Source organism: Pogona vitticeps, chromosome 10, assembly GCF_051106095.1.
Source record: "Pogona vitticeps strain Pit_001003342236 chromosome 10, PviZW2.1, whole genome shotgun sequence".
In the NCBI taxonomy this organism is placed as follows: Eukaryota; Metazoa; Chordata; class Lepidosauria; order Squamata; family Agamidae; genus Pogona; species Pogona vitticeps.
In genome coordinates, this window is record NC_135792.1 from 11150316 (window position 1) to 11169040 (window position 18725).

At 39.4% G+C, this 18725-nt stretch overlaps 1 protein-coding gene across 1 annotated transcript in view; it reads left to right on the forward strand.

The window, feature by feature from the left end:
* The first annotated feature begins 10052 nt into the window (after positions 1–10052).
* Positions 10053–18725, forward strand: part of ZNF536 (zinc finger protein 536) — a 699351-nt gene continuing 690678 nt past the window's right edge. Inside the window, exons 1-2 of the mRNA XM_072980786.2 lie at positions 10053–10132; positions 18407–18474. The gene's annotated coding sequence lies outside the window, so the exon portion shown is untranslated. The remainder of the gene's footprint in view (positions 10133–18406; positions 18475–18725) is intronic.

Here is an 18725-nt window from a genome sequence, read left to right on the forward strand (position 1 = left end):
ATCTCATTACTTACTTGCTTGGTCAAATATATTTTTAGCCTACATTCAAACATTGCAACAAAATTTCTCATCCCAGTATAGCCTGAATCGTTTTTGGCCAATAATGGCACAAAAACAGTTTTTTGTGTGTGTGTAGCAAACTGTACTGTATTTCTGACCTTGCTGTGTATCTATTTCGTGTCTGTGAAATGGGTCTACCTTTATTGTCCTTCTTAAGCCTCTTAAGCTTCTATAACACCGTTAAATGTTTGGGTATATTTTCTTGTTATCACTATTTTTACATACCCAGAATCTTTTTTCATAGCAGTGCCCATTGTTACTGCCTTCTCCAACTGAAGATATTTTTATTTCTTGAGAGCACTTTCCATCCTTGATCGTTTTTGTTGCTTTTTTCTTCTACTTTATACCAACCACTGTTATTATGCCTATCTGGCTTCTGGCCTGATTATGGGACAGAGACTGCTTTGGTCACCTTGGTGGATGAGCTATGCAGGAAACTGGACAGGGGAAGTGTGTCTTTGTTGTTTCTGCTGGACTTCTGAGCAGCGTTCGATACCATTGACCATGGTATCCTTTGGGGCCATCTCTCTGGGATGGGACTTGGAGGCATTGTGGCTCTGCTCCTTCCTGGAGGGGAGAACCTATCGGGTGGTGCTGGGGGACTCCTGTTTGATATCCTGGCCTTTGGCCTTTGGTGTCTCTCAAGGATGTGTTTTGTCCCCTATGATATTTAACATATACATGAAACCTCTGGGAGAGGTTTTCTGGAGTTCTGGGGTCTGGTGTCACCAGTATGTTGACGACACCCAACTCTATCTTTCCTTTCCATCTAAATCCAAGGAAACTTTTTCAGTTCTAAATCAGTGTCTGGTGTCGGTAAGGGACGGGATGAGGGCAAATAAACTGAAACTTAATCCAAACAAGACAGAGGTGCCCCAGGTCAGATGAAAACCAGATCAAGGAATAGGATTGCAGCCTGTGCTGGATGGGGTTACACTCCCTCTGAAAACGCAGGCACACAGTTTGGGGGTAATCCTGGATGAATCTCTCAGCCTGTATGCCCAGGTTTCAGCGATGGCCACGAATGCCTTTGCAGTTAAAAGTAGTGTGCCAGCTCTGCCCGTTTCTTGAAAGGTCTGATCCAGCCATGCTGACACGTGCCCTAGTTGCATCTTGACTGGATCACTGTAACGTGCTCTACATAGGGCTGCCTTTGGAAACTATTTGGGAACTCCAGAGGGCCCAAAATGCAGCAGCCAAATTGCTGACTGGGGTTGGTTGCAGAGGTCATGTGAGTCCCCTGTAAACAGCAGCTCCACTGGCTGCCGATCCGTTTCCAGGCACAATTCAAAGTGCTGGTCTTAACCTGTAAAGCCATAAATGGCTTGGGTCCAAGCTATCTAAAAGACCACATCTCTCTCTGTGAGCCAGCCTGGGCTTTAAGACCATCAGGGAAGCCCTTTCTCTTGGTCCCACTACCCTCACAGGTGCACTTGGTGGGAACATGGGAGAGGGTCTTCTCTGTCACTGCTCGCAGACTCTGGAACTCTCTCCCACTGGAGGCCAGACTGGCCCCATTGTTGCCGTCCTTCCGCAAGCAGGCAAAGATCGTTCTCTTCAGGCAGGCTTTCCCTTAGTAACTGCTGATCTGAGATGAGTTTTTGAATGGATTGTTGTGCTCTGTTTTAAATTTGTTTTAGTATTGATTTTATTACTGTTTTTAATGTAATACTTGTTTAATTCTTTTATTAATATTTGTATACTTACCATTTTTAGCTTTTAAATATTGTCTTTTTAATGATGTAAGCCACCTGGATTCTTTTTAAGGAGAAAGGAGGGATAAAAATATTTATATAAAATATATAAATATATTTCATATGGGGTTTTAGGAGCCATACAGACCAGCATTCAAGATGTGGCTTCACCATTGATTTGTACAAAGATGTGCACATATTATAGTCTGGTACCCTTTGTGATGTCCACTTGTTTTATTGTCAGATGGATGATTCAGAAATATCCAGCATATGGCATCATCAGCATTATATGATCAGAGAAACAACACCTACAAAATCTATTATTCATTAAGTGTAACCAATATATAATTTAAAACAGTGGTTTTTTTTGTCAAATAATGTTAGGTCAGCATAATTTTCTGCCTATTACTAATATCTATAACATCTTTGCCTTAGTCAGCTCTATTTAAATATGCAATCATTTACAGCTTTTGACTATATTGTGTTCACTCTCCCAATTTCCAATATTCAACTACTACAAATTTTATGCTGACATCAATAGCAAACTATTAAAGACAGTATTTCATTATTGGTTTTTCATCCCAAAAGTTATTTACAATTATATACTAAGCACTAATATTAAAGGAAACCATTTAAATGAGGTGCTATCTGCTTTAACAATATGTCTGTCACAGAATGAGATTGTGTTTAAAGATTTTATCAAGAAATGGTTGTTTGCGGAGGTTATGTTTTGTCCATGAAATATGCATTTCATATCTCTTTCATTTCATTAACATAATTTAATTTGTGCTTTGCATTTTGTGCATAATACATATTTGATTTACAAAACAAATATTTCCATTAGAAAATGAATTTCATGCAGGCAAAAAGCAGAACCAAATGATGTATTGAAGGAAAATAAGGAGAAATGAAATGCATTTTCTCAGTCTATTAAAAAATCTATGGCATTGACAGAAAGTGCACTTAGTGCTACATTTAAAAAATAGCACATATGTCAATGTATTAACAAATAGAATTGGAAATACAAATATTTCCCTATATCAAGCCAAGAATCTCTTTATTTTAATTGAGTTGATTTAAAAGCCCCCAACTACAATTTAATTTTTATTTCATCATGTGGTGCAGTGGCTGATGCCATTACATCTGTGCAGGGTTGGCAGTCAATATGCAAAGAGGTTTTACCTTTTTAAAAAGTTACCATTGACAAAAGCAACAAATAATGTAATGGCTGGAAAAATATGAAATTATTAATTTGCTGATTGCTTTTGAATGTTAGAATAAATGGGCAGGGAGGAAAGCACATTTTAAACCAGGATGAAAGAACTCACCAGAGAATAGATCCACACCAAACAATAGCACATTAGTTTCCCACCACACCCCGACAGCTCAAAAAAGCTACCTGTTTTGTAGTCTCACAGGTATAAGAGAGCAAAATAGGGATTTTTCTTTTTCTCCGAATGAAACCCTCTCTAATAATGTACATACAAAGAGTAACCATGTGATCAGTTCATAGAAACGAAGTTCTGGACTGAACAGCACCTTTATTGCATCAGTAAGAGGTTACATGTAAGGTAGCCTTACAATTTTTTCAGAATTCCTCAGCAGGCAGTGTGAAATGTGGGGTTAAGGCAAATTAGGTCTTGGGTGTGATGACTCATGCAGCCAACAAAGCAAAACAGTTTTGGTTTGCACATAAGATGCAGGTGACAAAGGTATTTTTTACATACAAGCTCTTTGTTTTATGTAAAGACAGATCAGCTAGTTGCCTTGTGGGGAGGTCACAGATTTCTAGTACCAGAAAAGTGCAAAGCAAGGTCCCGGTCTTTCCATCAGCAGAACAGGAGAATCAATGTTGGCATTGCACTAGGTTAAAAAGTCAGTTACAATACAGTGGTGCCCCACTAGGCGAGGCCCTCTCAAAACAATGAATCCTCATGATGGTGAGATTTTGCAATCATTATAGCGCTTCGCAAAACAGTGTTTCCAATGGGCAATTTTCGCTGGACGATGTTTGGGTCCGTGCTTAGCAAACCATTTTTCGCAAGACATCCATTCTAACAGCTGATCGGCGCTTCGCAAAATGACTTCCCTATGGGTAATTTTCGGGAAAAGATGATTTTTCCCCATTGGAACGCATTAAATGGATTTCTATGCATTCCAATGGGGAAACGCTTTTCGCAAGACGATGTTTTCACAAGACAGCAATTTCAGTGGAACAGATTAACATTGTCTTGCGGGACACCACTGTAATACAGTACATAGTGGTTGGAGGAGACTATATGTTCACTGAAGTTCAGTTTCATGAAAAAAAAACTCTTCTCAGGACACCCAGACTTCTGTCTGCAGAGAGGGTGGAGCCTGTAAATCAAAACCTTTCCATCCAGTTTCTCTTGATACAGGGTAAATGTCTATGCTAGTTTGAGTATACGCTGCTGTCTATCTCAAGACAGGAGATAAGTGACCTACCTGGCTGTTTTAATTTCAGTTTGAATTCTAGACCAATTGTAAGTGTGTCATGTTAAGCATAATTTATTGAAATGGCGACTCAATTATTTTGCCAATCATGTCACCATGGCATAGCCTAAGTACGACTAATCTTAAACTACTCTTGTATATTCTCTTTGCCAGTCTCCTGGGATTTTAGTTCATGTGTTTGGGCCAGTTTTCTGTTGGCATGAGAATCTTGGCTGTTCTGACAGGCTTCTCTTCGCTGTTCAACTAGCAAGCTTTAATAAATTGTTCTGGAAGGGGAGCTTCAGCTGGATTCTCAAAAATACACAACTCTCCACTCATAAACTAAATTATGACATTTATGCCAGCATAAATCAGGAGTAAATTCATGGACAGAACCTCAGTGGGGCTATGAATCCAGTGTCACAAAAGAGTACCATAAAGCAGTCAAGAATCTGGCACTCTAAGATACCTGCCTCTGTGGTATTCGCACAGTTACTGTAAATGTATACTCTGTACACAGAAGCTTTACGGAAGGCCTCTCAGCTGGTTCCCAGGTCCGTGTTTCTGTGACATCAAAATGACAACTGTTAAATAAATATTCGATCCATACTCTACAATTGAGTTCCAAAAACATGAGTGGAGGGAAACTGCTCCTTGCGTTATTCTGTCAAAGGCTCCTACTAGAGTTTGCATTGTGCTGAATAGGCCCTGTTCTTGTGCTCCATCTTCTGAAGGATGTTGCTTCACGACGTGTAGAAGTGGAAGAGCTTGTGCGACATTTCAGTAAACGATCTCATGCCTCTTCTGCATGAGGTGTAACACAGTTCTCCGTGAGCAGAAGAGGCTTTCTGCCATTGGAAGGATACTTCTGGATCCAACCCAGCTATGTCATGAACTAAATGAGCAAGCTGTCTCTTTCTTCTAACATTCTGTCCATCTTCATGGAGCAATGATACAGGCCAACTTACAGGAGAGTTATAAGAAAAAGTGAGTTGTTTTGAGTGTTTGGAGAAAGGAACACTTTCCTAAACACTTATTTAAAGTTTTACTGTTGGACTACAGAGTTTGCAGGGACCAGCTCAAATTTCCTAGTCGGTGCAGTGAGATTCTAACAGTGAATAAGCTGGTTTTATATGAAAAGGGCATTTATATGTTATTATTAATTGCTCTGCCACTACACTTGTCTAATACAACACTCTTCTTGAAAAGCTAATTTTAATGCATCTTTTCATTTGTGCCTTTAAAAAAAATGCAGAGTTCAGTAGATCGTTACTAGCTTCAAGCTCAATTTTCTTTTCATTTTAAAAAAGACTTTAAACTATGCTTTCCAACTATACTGTCCCAAGATCTTTCTTAAACCTGCCAGCACTCAGGCTATAGGCCACTGAAACCAACTGAAGAGGCAGTTCACATATTTTGCTGGAAGGAACTTGCAAAATTATTACTCTTAATTTCTCTGTCTTCTTAGGGTGATGCTGGGAATAGGCGGATGTCAGAAGAGCAATGAACATTTAGTCTGTTCCTACAGAGATACTTTGTTTTTGATAGCTCAGTGCCACAGACTTGAGGAAAGCCTCGGGTACCAGTGCAACCCTCTCCCCATCCAGCGTTTTAGCTAGGTCACAGAGAAACACAAAAATAACAAGACCAAAAAATGCTGCCTTTAATCAACCTTGAAGATAAGACATTTTTATACTGAACTTCTGCTTTAAACACATAACCCAAGACTACCCCTTAGCTGATATGTATTTGTATGTCAGAGAAGTGGTAAAATTATTTTGAATGAGGAATGAGGGGATAAAGATCTGTCTAAAATTTTTTTGGCGGGTGGACACTGCTGCCTGTACATACTAAACAATCTAAGGAAAGTCCCCAGAGAAAAATCAACTCTTACTTTTCTCTTACTTTTATGCCCACCAGCATGTACTTTTATTAGCATTAAGTGAAAGTGCAGTTTTTTTTTTAAAAAAGCTTTCTCATTTAACATCTTCTTGAAACATCAACATTTTTTGTAGAAATTGAGACAATACATGCAGTAGGAATTTCGAAATTGTACAGTAAGATAAAGTTTAACTGTTTGTCCACATGTCCTCCTCTCTTTTTATTTTTAGTGTCTCCATAGTCTTTTAACTATGTCTTGGTAGTAAACAAACATACATGGAATATTCATGATTATACTATTATGAATATAGCTCTGTTAGCATTCCCCCCTCAACTGCTAGATAGTTCAGTGGTTTAGGTGTTTCGCAGCAATGCCAGAGGTTAGGGGTTCGATTCCCCCACTGTGCCTCCTACGGTACAGACAGCCTAAGTGGCCTTGAGCAACCTGTACAGTCCTAGGACACATGGAGAAGAAGGGAATGGTAAACCACTTCTGAGTATTTTCTACAAGGAAAAATAGCCCTGAAAAGGATAACTATTAACCAGAATTGAATTGACAACACATTATTTGGGTATCTATCTATCTATCTATCTATCTATCTATCTATCTATCTATCTATCTATCTATCTATCTATCTATCTATCTATCTATCTATCTATCTATCTATCTATCTATCTATCTATCTATCTATCTATCTATCTATCTATCTATCTTCGTCGTCGTCGTCGTCGTCGTCATCGGTGGTGGTGGTGGTGGTAGAGTAGACCCTTTGAATAAATGAGATCAGTTAAGTCAACACTCATGGAAAACATCCCAGTGATTTGGTAGCCTAGCTAACACCAAACATGAATTTTGCCTTTTGTAGGAAGCCATGCAAAGGACTGATATGCATCCTGCTTTCTCTGTAAGAGAATGTAGAACCTTTGCCCCCCCTGTTGAAACTTAGCTTAATATCTCTTATACTCCCAGGTATTTTGCCCGTTAGTAGAATGAAAGCACTTGGAGGAAGAAGGGACAAAGATGGAGGAAGTGGGGATGTAGAGGATTCATCTCCTTATTTTACTGCTGCTAAAAGTAAACTCTAGCCCATTATGATTCTGCTAGAGAAATCCACTTTACAGAAAGATCTGGAACTTGTTATGACGCAGCACATGAAAACTCAGTCTGGGCCAAGGGAGCTAAAGCAGGGATGGGAGTGGTTCATTGTGAACTGATGAGTGGACTTGGAGCAAGAAGCCACAAAGATGGAGGAAGTGGGGAAGTAGAGGATTCAGTCCTGTTAACTGTCTTTTCAGAGGCGACTGATACGTTCAGAGTCCCTTAAAAAGCCTTAACATCGTATTGGTGTAGCTTCCCGTATGTCGGTGTGCTGTTGGAGAGTATCTGGAAATGACAGTTTTTGTGCTGAAACCTCACACTGTTACCTGGCATGTTTTTCATGAACCATAATAACTATGCTGGTTTGTAGTTTCTTCTGAAGCTTGAACGAAGGTGTGATAGTGCCTTAAATACTCTGGGGCCAGGATATCTGAAGGAAGTCTCTTGTCTATGCCTGTCCAAAATTTATGATATCCATAAAAGCCCTTCAGGAGAGCCTGAGAGGCTTGATAGATGGGGGGCAGGGACTTTTCTGTAGCAGTGCCATAAATGTGAAGGTCCATTTTTGCAGGTTCTTTCGAAGGGAAGATAGCCTGGTTTCTGGTCTACATCCATATTTTCATCAATAAGTAATAAATAGTGGCACTTGATATTTCTTCTTAGTTGCTCATATTATCAGAAAAAGCACGAGGCAATAGGTGCTTGGGGAAACGCCTCACACACTCTATAACTTACATTTAGGGTCAAACAAAGTGGTCCAAGAAATATTTTCATTTATTTTAGTGAAAGGGGGTTGTGTGGGGCTTTAAGGTTGATTATAGAAGCTATAGAAGATGCTTAACCTCTTTCCATATGAGAATTGAAATGATCAAACCCACTATTTTACCTGTAAAAGGAAAAATATATAGAGATGTTGCATCTTTTCCTTTGTAAGAAGGAAAACAGCTCTGAGTGAGCTTTGTGATTCTGATATGAAAAATAGCTGACAGTATTACGTAACTCTGAGTGTTTCATATAGCTTTTTTTCCTAAGACCTTTTAATATACATTTCTTCATGATATGAATACCTCAGCCTCATTTCCTCCTGTTTAATAGTAATTGTTTTAAATTGATTACAGCCTGCATCAGTAAACTAAACTCTGTAGGGTAGGTCCATGTTAGAAACCGATGCCAATTGGATCTGGATGGAGAAATTGGCTTGCTTAAAGCCCCAATTGGCATGTTTATGGCAGAAGACAAATTCAGACTGGGAGCTTCTGATTCTTAGTTCAATCTCTTAACCATGGCATTCCCAACAACTGAAGGTTCATTTCAGTCTGGAAAAAAAAAACATGAGATATTGCTCACATATTAGGCCCAGTATGACCCTTATGATTAGCAGTAATCTTTGACATTAATGAGGATTATTCTGGAATAAATGCATAACTGAGTTTCTGAAAACTAGTATCAAAGTAATCCATCATCTTTCACAATGTACTTCTAGAATGATGAAATCGAACAAAACAAATCTATTGATTTATAAAACTGAAGGAGCATTTTGACACAGAAGACTATTACTCATTCTTACATTTCAGCATTACACAACACATTCTGCACTTGGAAGACTGATTTATTAAATATAATCTCTAACAACACTGCAGTCCCATACACATGTGAATGACTTTCACCGAACTAACTGGAACTTACTTCTAAGTAGACTTTTTTTAAAGGTGGTACTATAACAGAATATGGTGCTCAGTTTCTGAAAATGACCAATGATGGGATTAAATCTAGCAAGGCTACTGTATCTAAATCCAGTTGCTACTCCTGACCCTAGTCGACCTATAGAACCATCTTTGGATTGGCAAAATAACGTGTGCAAACTCTATTGATTCAGTGGATCTAAGTTAGTTGGGACTATCAGTTGGCCTGTGTGCTTTTTCCTCCTGAATTTAAAGGCTATGGAAATATAGTCTCTTCACTTATGGCACTCGGCAAGTGTTCAAACACAGTTCATTATGTTATATATTTAATGGTTAAAAGCTGCCAATGAAGACACATATTGGTTTCATGCATTCCATGTGTGAATTGCTGAAGGCATAAGGAGTGGGGAAAACATCCCAATTTAGGACTCTGTGCTATGATATTGTGCCAAGCTTTCACATGTGCATCACCCTGTGTTATAAAGCGACCAAGATTTGCCTATTGAGAGACATTTTAACAAGTCAGTTTATGAGTATCCCAGTTTTACCTAATGATCCTTGGTTATATGTATGTATGAGAGCCAAGATTTATAGTCCCAACACTGGGGGAAAACTTCAGATTGTTTGACCCTGTAAACACAAAATTCATGTATCTCACCCTGGGACAAATACATTCTTCTAAAAAGCAGCATATGGGCAGCCTTGGACTGATGTTAGTTTATTGTCACTGCTTGATAACGTTTAATGGAAAAGATACAAGAGTGCCAAAGAATTTTAATTATTTTTGTGATAAAGTTATATGTTTGGCCTTGAAAAAGTGAAGATAATGCTGGGATTCATTATTATTCCCAGTGTGTTTAAACAGACGACACAGAATGCAAACAAAAGCAGATGAAATTTGAAAAGTATTATCAATATTGCAGATAGCAGATGCCCTTTCCAATCAGAACAAGAATATCTTCTATAGCAACTTTATGGTTGAGTAGTTTATTCATTTCTATTAGAAGGTTGTACGTTTCTAAAATATGTAGATGATATCTAGGAAACCAACCAACCAGTAGGGTCATTTTGCTTGTTTTCCTAAATTTATTATTTTCACTTTTGCAGGCTTGATCTGAGGTACATTAACATGGGAGAGAAATCTTGTTATGTTAGACTTCTATCTTATATATTTGACCTTTCGTGTGTTCCACCATGGCTCCTGAAAGAAAATAGAAGGAGGTGTTTTTCTACTACCCAGTTAGAATGCAACATTTGAGAAGGTAAGGGAAAATGTTTTGTTTTCTCCACAGGTTTCATGATTTGCAGCTATGTAATTGTTATAAATAGAATACAGCTTTTATATTATTATCGTGTACATTAAAGTTAAGATAAATATTAAGGAAATATTTTGTGTTGTGTAGAATTATATTGTTATAAACTAATTATGGCATCAAGCTTTTTGTATGCCCCCCTTCAGTTATCCCAACACAAATCCAATTGCCCTCCCCCACACAAATAACTTGGATTCTGAAAATGACTATGATTTCAGATGAGTTGTCATTAAATCTACTTCCTTCATAAAATATAAAAGAAAAATGGAGAAGTGAATATCGAGATGTTCACAGTTTTCAAGAGATGTTTATACATGTCTTGCGTTGACAGGCATATCCTGATAGTTAATTTTGATTTTGCAGGGTGGGGCGTGTGTGTGTGTGTGTGTGAGAGAGAGAGAGAGAGAGAGAAAGAGAGAGAAAGAGAGAGAGACTATTGTAGTGTGCTTTTTTTGATAAAGCTTTAAAAGTAAAACTTTTGCTTTCACACTGTCTCTATTGGGTTTGAGGTGTTTTCTAGAATCTATATAAGGGATCTGGATTTTTCAGAGTGCTTTCAAAGGCTTTCTTAGTATTTTTGATTGTTTGGAGCAATACAGAAGCATTTGGGGTTTTTTTGCAGAATAAAATATACTCTATATATGTCAGAACATTTTTAAATGAAACTAAAATGTTGAGTTGCAATGAGAACTCCAGTGCTGAGTCATGTTATGATCAGCCCGCAGGAAATAGTATGTCCTGTTGTTGTACCATGTTATATTCAATAACTTAGGGGAACACATGACCACCATAAGTGACAACTACTACCAATCACCTGTAATGTACACACAGGACCATGTGTTAATATATATGACCACACTAAGTGTCTAGGAATAGGAATGCTGGTGTAATATTTATCCTAAAGAAAGGAAGAAAGGAACATTATTATATATTGTGTGCCATTAAATGTACTTGAAAAGCTACCACATTAGGTTTTGCTGGCCAGTAAAAAAAATGTTTAAAATGCCTAGCATTGCTACAATGGATATATGCTTGTTCTGTTGTGAACTTCTGTGAGTACTTCTTGAAAAAAGTGTAACATGAATAAACCTTCTATACACTGCACTGGGTACAGAAGAAGGAAGAGAAGGGTCGCATCAGACTTGCCAACTCTTGCATAGTAGAAGCAGGAACAAAAGATGATTGTGCTGTCGGTCAGGGCCTGGAGAAAGGTTTTCTTTCTTAAAGTGCACATCAACTGCATGTTTACACAAATCCTTTGTCTTCAAGAAATGCGGTATCACAATAACATATAATAAGCCAATATGAATCAATCTAATGCATTCCACCCCTTCACGGATTGCTGCCTTGTCATGGCGAAGGGGCTTGAGAAATTCAGAGAAGCTATGGGCTATGCTGTGCAGGGACACCCAATGTGGACGGGTCATAATGGAGAGTTCTGACTAAACGCCATCCACCCGGAGAAGGAACTAGCAAGCCACTCCAGTATCTTTGCCAAGAAAACTCCATGGACAGAAACAAAAGGCTAAAAGATATGACGCTGGAAGATGAGCCCCTAGACGATTATCATATCTGCTATTGTGGGCAAGAATCGCGTAGAAGAAATGGAGTTGCCCTCACAGTCAACAAAAGAATGGGAAAAGCTGTACTGGGATACAATCTCAAAAATGACAGAATGATCTCAAGACGAATCCAAGGCAACATCACAGTAATCCAAATTTATTCACCAAGCACAGATGCTGAAGAGACTGAAATTGACCAGTTCTATGAAGACTTACAACACCTTCTAGAACTAACACCAAAGAAAGATGTTCTTCTCATTATAGGGGACTGGAATGCTAAAGTAGGGAGTCAAGAGATGAACAACAGGGAAGTTTGTCCTTGGAGTTCAAAACGAAGCAGGGCAAAGGCTAATAGAGTTTTGTCAAGAGAACAAGCTGGTCATCACAAACGCACTTTTCCAACAACACAAGAGGCGACTCTACACATGGACATCACCAGATGGGCAATACCGAAAACAGATTGATTATGTTCTCTGCAGCCAAAGATGGAAAAGCTCTATATAGCCAGGAAACCTGGAGCTGATTGTGGCTGTGATCATCAGCTTTTTGTAGCAATATTCAAGCTTAAACTGAAGAAAGTAGGAAAAACCACTGGCTAGTCAGGTATAATCGAAACCAAATCCCTTATGAATACACAGTGGAAGTGAAGAACAGATTTAAGGAACTTGATTTGGTGGACAGAGTGCCTGAAGAACTATGGATGGAGTCTCATAACATTGTACAAGAGGCAGCAACAAAAACCATCCCAAAGAAAAGGAAATGCAAGAAAGCAAAGTGGCTGTCAATGAAGGCCTTACAAATAGCAGAGAAGAGAAGGGAAACAAAATGCAAGGGAGATAGGGAAAGAAAACTGAATGCAGACTTCCAAAGAATAGCAAGGAGAGACAAGAGGGCTTTCTTAAATGAACAGTGCAAAGAAACAGAGGAAAAGAATAGAAAGGGAAAAACCAGAGATCTGTTCAAGAAAATTGGAGATATTAAAGGAACCTTTTGTGCAAAGATGGACATGATAAAGGACAAAAATGGTAGGGACCTAACAGAAGAAGAAGACATAAAGAAGAGGTGGCAAGAATACACAGAGGAATTATACCAGAAAGATCTGGATGTTCCAGACAACGCAGATAGTGTGGTTGCTGACCTTGAGCCAGACATCCTGGAGAGCGAAGTCAAGTGGGCCTTAGAAAGCATGGCGAACAACAAGGCCAGTGGAGGTGCTGACATTCCAGTTGAACTATTTAAAATCTTAAAAGATGATGCTGTTAAGGCGCTACACTCAATATGCCATAAAGTTTGGAAAACTCAGCAGTGGCCAGAGGACTGGAAAAAATCAGTCTACATCCCAATTCCAAAGAAAGGCAGTGCCAAAGAACGCTCCAACTACCGTACAATTGCACTCATTTCACACGCTAGCAAGGTTATGCTCAAAATCCTCCAAGGGATGCTTCAGCAGTATGTGGACAGTGAACTCCCAGAAGTACAAGCTGGATTTTGAAGGGGCAGAGGAACTAGAGACCAAATTGCTAACATGCGCCGGATTATGGAGAAAGCCAGAGAGTTCCAGAAAAACATCTATTTCTGCTTCATTGACTATGCAAAAGTCTTTGACTGTGTGGACCACAGCAAACTATGGCAAGTCATTAAAAAATGATTGGTTCAAAATATGGGAAAGGAGTATGACAAGTCTGTATGTTGTCTCCCTGCTTAATTAATTTATATGTAGAATGCATCATGTGAAAGACTGGACTGAAGGAATCCAAGCCGGAATTAAGATTGCCGGAAGAAATATCAACAACCTCAGATATGCAGATGATACCACTCTCATGGCAGAAAGTGAGGAGGAATTAAAGAACCGCTTAATGGAGGGTGAGAGCACAAAAAATGGTCTGAAGCTGAACATAAAAAAATGAAGATCATGGCCACTAGTCCCATCATCTCCTGGCAAATAGAAGGGGGAGATATGGAGGCAGTGACAAATTTTACTTTCTTGGGCTCCTTGATCACTGCAGATGGTGACAGCAGCCACAAAATTAAAAGACGCCTGCTTCTTGGGAGGAAAACAATGAGAAACTTAGACAGCATCTTAAAAAGCAGAGACGTCACCTTGCCGACAAAGCTATGGTTTTTCCAGTAGCGATGTATGGAAGTGAGAGCTGGACCATAAAGAAGACTGACCACTGAAGAATGGATGCTTTTGAATTGTGGTGCTGGAGGAGACTCTTGAGAGTCCTCTGGACTGCACAGAGAACAAACCTACCCATTCTAAAGGAAATCAACCCTGAGTACTCACTGGAAAAACAGATCCTGAAGCTGAGGCTCCAATACTTTGACCATCTCATGAGAAGGGAAGACTCCCTGGAAAAGACGCTGATGTTAGGAAAGTGTGAATACAAGAGGAGAAGGGGATGACAGAGGACGAGATGGTTGGACCGTGTCATCAAAGCGACCAACATGAATTTGACCCAACTCTGGGAGACAGTAGAAGACAGGAGGGCCTGGCGTGCTCTGGTCCATGAGGTCACGAAGAGTCGGACACAACTAAATGACTAAACAACAACAAAAATGCAATCCAGACTACAACTGAGTAGGAATCAATTACAAATGCATATGGACCAGATAACTCAATCAACAAAGGCCAGTTGTAGATTGCTTTTAAATCACTTGTGTAGCACTATTTAGCACTGTGCACCATTTTATTACTCCACCCTATATGATGAAATTCTGTTGCTGCTCAGGGAATAAGATCTATTTTTCTCCCAAACTCCCTCTCCCTCTCTTGTTCTGTATTATTATAGTGCCCGTTTGTGGATTTCCTCACCCACTGGACTAAACCAGATAGTTCATAAGGGTTACCCTTGTGTGTACTCAGAATACAGTAATGAGGATAAGAGAACCAAAGTAGAGGGTTGTTTTGCCATGTAGGACAACTGGTAACTCGCATTATAGAGAGAAAAAAAATATCCCATCCCTGCCATAGCGTTTGGTCGCTGTATTGTTTCAGAAGAAGATATTTATTTATCCATTTTATTCTTTTTTATTTGTTATTTTTATACTCTCAGAGTAGCACTCAAGATAACTTATAATCTTCATAACAGAATATAAACAAATGAAATCAACTTGAAGTATAAAATTGTATGGCAGTTTTAAAAGATGTGTTTTACACTCTTCTTTAAAGCACTCAGATTGCAGTTCTGAAGAGAGTGAATTCCGCAGTCTAGGAGTCACACAGGAGAAAGCCGCCTTCTCTTATGCCTGACACATGGGTCTCTTCAGCAACTAGCATTCATAAATAGGTTCCTCCTAGGGACCATAGCATTGAACACATTCATAACAAGAAAACCAATCCCGTAGATCAGTTGTCCCCAACCTTGGGCCTCCAGATGTTCTTGGACTACAACTCCCAGAAGCCTTCACCACCACCTCTGCTGGCCAAGATTTCTGGGAGTTGAAGTCCAAGAACATCTGGAGGCCCAAGGTTGGGGACCACTGCCGTAGATAGTTTGACCTGAAGCCCTTTAAGGCTTTTTAAAAGGCTAAAACTTGAGTTGGGCGCCATAAGCTTCTTGTAAGCCGTGAAGGCCTTTCAGTGATTGCAGCATTCTGCAATGGTTAGCAGCATAATTCCCATATATTGCACCTGTTGGGAATCCCACACAGTCTTCAAAGGAAACCCGACTTGTATGGTCAAGACATGAGTCATGAATGCCTGTTACTAAGTCAGGTCCCAAAGGACTAATGAGGTTGCCGTCCACTTATCCAGTCTCTGCTATAGCTCATCTAGCAAAGCGACCAAAGAAGTGTCAGTTCCACGTGCCAGGTAAGTGCCCAATAGAAATGGGTCCAGATCAATATCATCCAGGACTATGGCAAACACCTTAGTCAGAAATAGGAAATTTAAGGCTGGCCAATAACTAGTCAGGACTTTTGGGTGAAGGGCAGGTTTCTTTAAGAAGGATTTTACAGCAGATTTCTTTAGACAGGAGGGAAAAGACCCTTCCTGTAAGGAAGCATTGGTCATATCCCTAGATTATATTAATAGTCTTACCTTGGCAGATTTTATTAGCCAGGAGGGGGCAAGAATAGATGGTAGCCCTCACAGTTTCAGATTTTACAGGATCTACGAGCTGAAAAGAGAAGGACTTAAAAATCAATGATTTGTATTTTTATAGGTTTGGATTTTTGTTGCTTTTAAATCTGTATTAGTAATACTTTTACCTAATATTTTTATATAATGTTTATTTAATTATTTTTAAATATTCAAAGAACTTACTGTTTTTAGCTTTCAGTACGGTCTTTTTAAATGATGTAACCTACCTTGGATACTTTATTTTAGAAGAAATTTATTTATTTATTTATTTTATTTATTAAATTTATACCCCGCCCCTCTAGACCATGTCTACTCGGGGCGGCTTACAGCATAAAAATCAATATAAATATATATAATCATTAAAAAGAAAGGCGGGGTAAAAATATTTAAAACAAGATAAAATAAAATACTGGGACAAGCAGTTGTCAAAGCCAAGAAGACCTGGACCTTATCCATAAAATACAAAGCAAACCACTCACAGCTAGCAACTGTTCGGAGACCTTCTCTCCAGTACCCTGCAGAAAGAGTCTTTGCACAGTTTCAAAAAGCATCACTGGACTGCTCCGTGTGGGTGCAGTGTTTCATCTTAGCACGCGTTGCCACTCCATTGTAGCTTTTAAGACAGGTTACAGTAAGTCTGAACAACCTGAGTTGTCCTCCATTGATGCTCTAGCAACCATCCTTCTTTTACATTGCCCTCAGCTCCCTGTTAAACCAGCTCTACAGGTGGAAAAGGGACACACTTAGGAAGGATAGTGTCAACTATCCTTGCTATTTCCGCCTTCCACAAATCACCTAGGACTTCCAATAGTAGGAAAGGCAAATGAAGTAGAAAATCCCCAAATCTATGTATTTAGGAAATAATTATGATCCATCAGGTGCTTTGGGCAGACCACCTTCATTTGTTGCCACCCCTGTAGAGGCTTAGAGGTGCTGGTCTCAAATTAACCAGATGGTGATTTGTCAATAAAAACAGAAATACATGTAGCTCCTCAGTCTTTTAGTTGTTATACAAAACTGCACCAGAGGAATATACCAAATCCAAAGTATGCCCTGCCACAGAGAGAGGCCAGCTACTAACTGGGATATATCTATAGATGTCATTGTATATATGAAATCCTAAGCCACTTCTGCCTGGGCAACCGTGGCTTGAAAGGACAACAGTTGCTGTTGTTTAGTCGTTTAGTCCTCTTCGTGACCCCATGGACCAGAGCACGCCAGGCCCTCCTCCTGTCTTCCACTGCCTCCCGGAGTTGGATCAGATTCATGTTGGTCACTTCGATGACACTGTCTAACCATCTCAACATATTCAGTACTATAGCGAAAAATTTGAAGGTGCAGGAGCACATAGTGAATTCTTGCATTGAAAGAGAAGAAACACAGGCAGCTATATCGGTCCAGAAGCAGCTGTTTTGTAAAGATGTGCGGGTTCTGTGCTGTCAAGGCTGAATTGAATTATGGTGCCCCTAATAGGGCCTTCAAGGGAAGTGAGATATTTACAGAGTGGTTTTACCAGTTCCACTGCCTCGGTGAGTTTCCACGGCCAATTGGCCATGGAGAACACACTGTTCTCCAGAGTCCTTGTCCCTCCCTCTGTCCACTTCACCACACTGGGAATCAAATATTCTTGTAAAGATAATGGCTACTGATTGTCTGTTCAGGACCTAACCATTTTCAAATGCTTTGCATTACAGAGGAATAGCTTGCAACAATATACTGTTCCTGGGGAAATCTGTTTTCTCCTACCTGCTATGAGGATTGCTTAGAAAACAAGAAGGCTGGGAGGGGGCAGTGGCAAATGATACACAGTTGTGCCTTGCTTGATGATGTTAATTCGTTCCAGCGAAATTGCTGTAGAGCAAAAACATCATCAAACGAAATAAAAAACCCATTGAAACACATTGAAAACTGTTCAATGCATTCCAGTGGGCTGAATACCTGCTTGTCCAGCGAAGATCCTCTATACGGCGGCCATTTTCGGTGACTGTAAAGTGAGGAATCCATCCTAGAAAACAGCAGAGGGCCATTTTCTTCAGCCGGTGGCCATTTTGAAATGCTGTTTGCTGATCGTCGTAAAGCAAAAATCGGTTCCTGAAGCAGGGAACCGATCATAGTTAAATGAAAAAAACCCATTTAAAACATTTGTTTTGCGATTGCAAAAACGTAATCGTACAGCGATTTCCTCATTAAGCGAGGCAATCGATAAGCGAGGCACGACTGTACAGTAGTCTGTGCTAATCAGAAAGTCTTGTGACACCTGGCTCTGCTATATCACTGTTCACATACTGGACATATAGAGTACAGAAAGCCTTTATTTTGGGGAATGGTATCAGTGCTCTCAGATTTCTTGATTGTCTGATCTGCGGAATATTCAAGGAATATTGGAAATATTTGTGGAAATAAATGCCTGCCACTATAACTCAGATGATTTAATGATTTTTTCCCCACTAAGATTTAATGACATTTAGCTGTCAGAGGCTGAAACTCAATAAGAAATTTCTTCTGATTAGATGCAGAAGCCAGTGGAAATTCCATATAATGTGGTGATTTCCTGCTTGATTTTTTTTTCCACCATAGAACTGCTTGGAGAACTTGGACGTCCATCCACTTTCCTTCTCCGTAATCAAACTGAAGTTGATCATCTGGTGAGTCACGCATTACAAATTAATAGGACTGAAGTGAGACAGAGTTTGAATAGTATCTAAAAATTTAAAACTGAGTTGCTTTAAAAAAATTTCAATATAGGTTTTAAATATAATTACCATCCTAACATGATTTATAGATTGAAAGAGATTAGAATGAAGAAGAACTGGCTTAATATTATCACCCCATTTTTAAAACAAAGGATCTGTGACAATGAGATGTTTGCTGTATGGGAAGGACTCTTAGAATACCC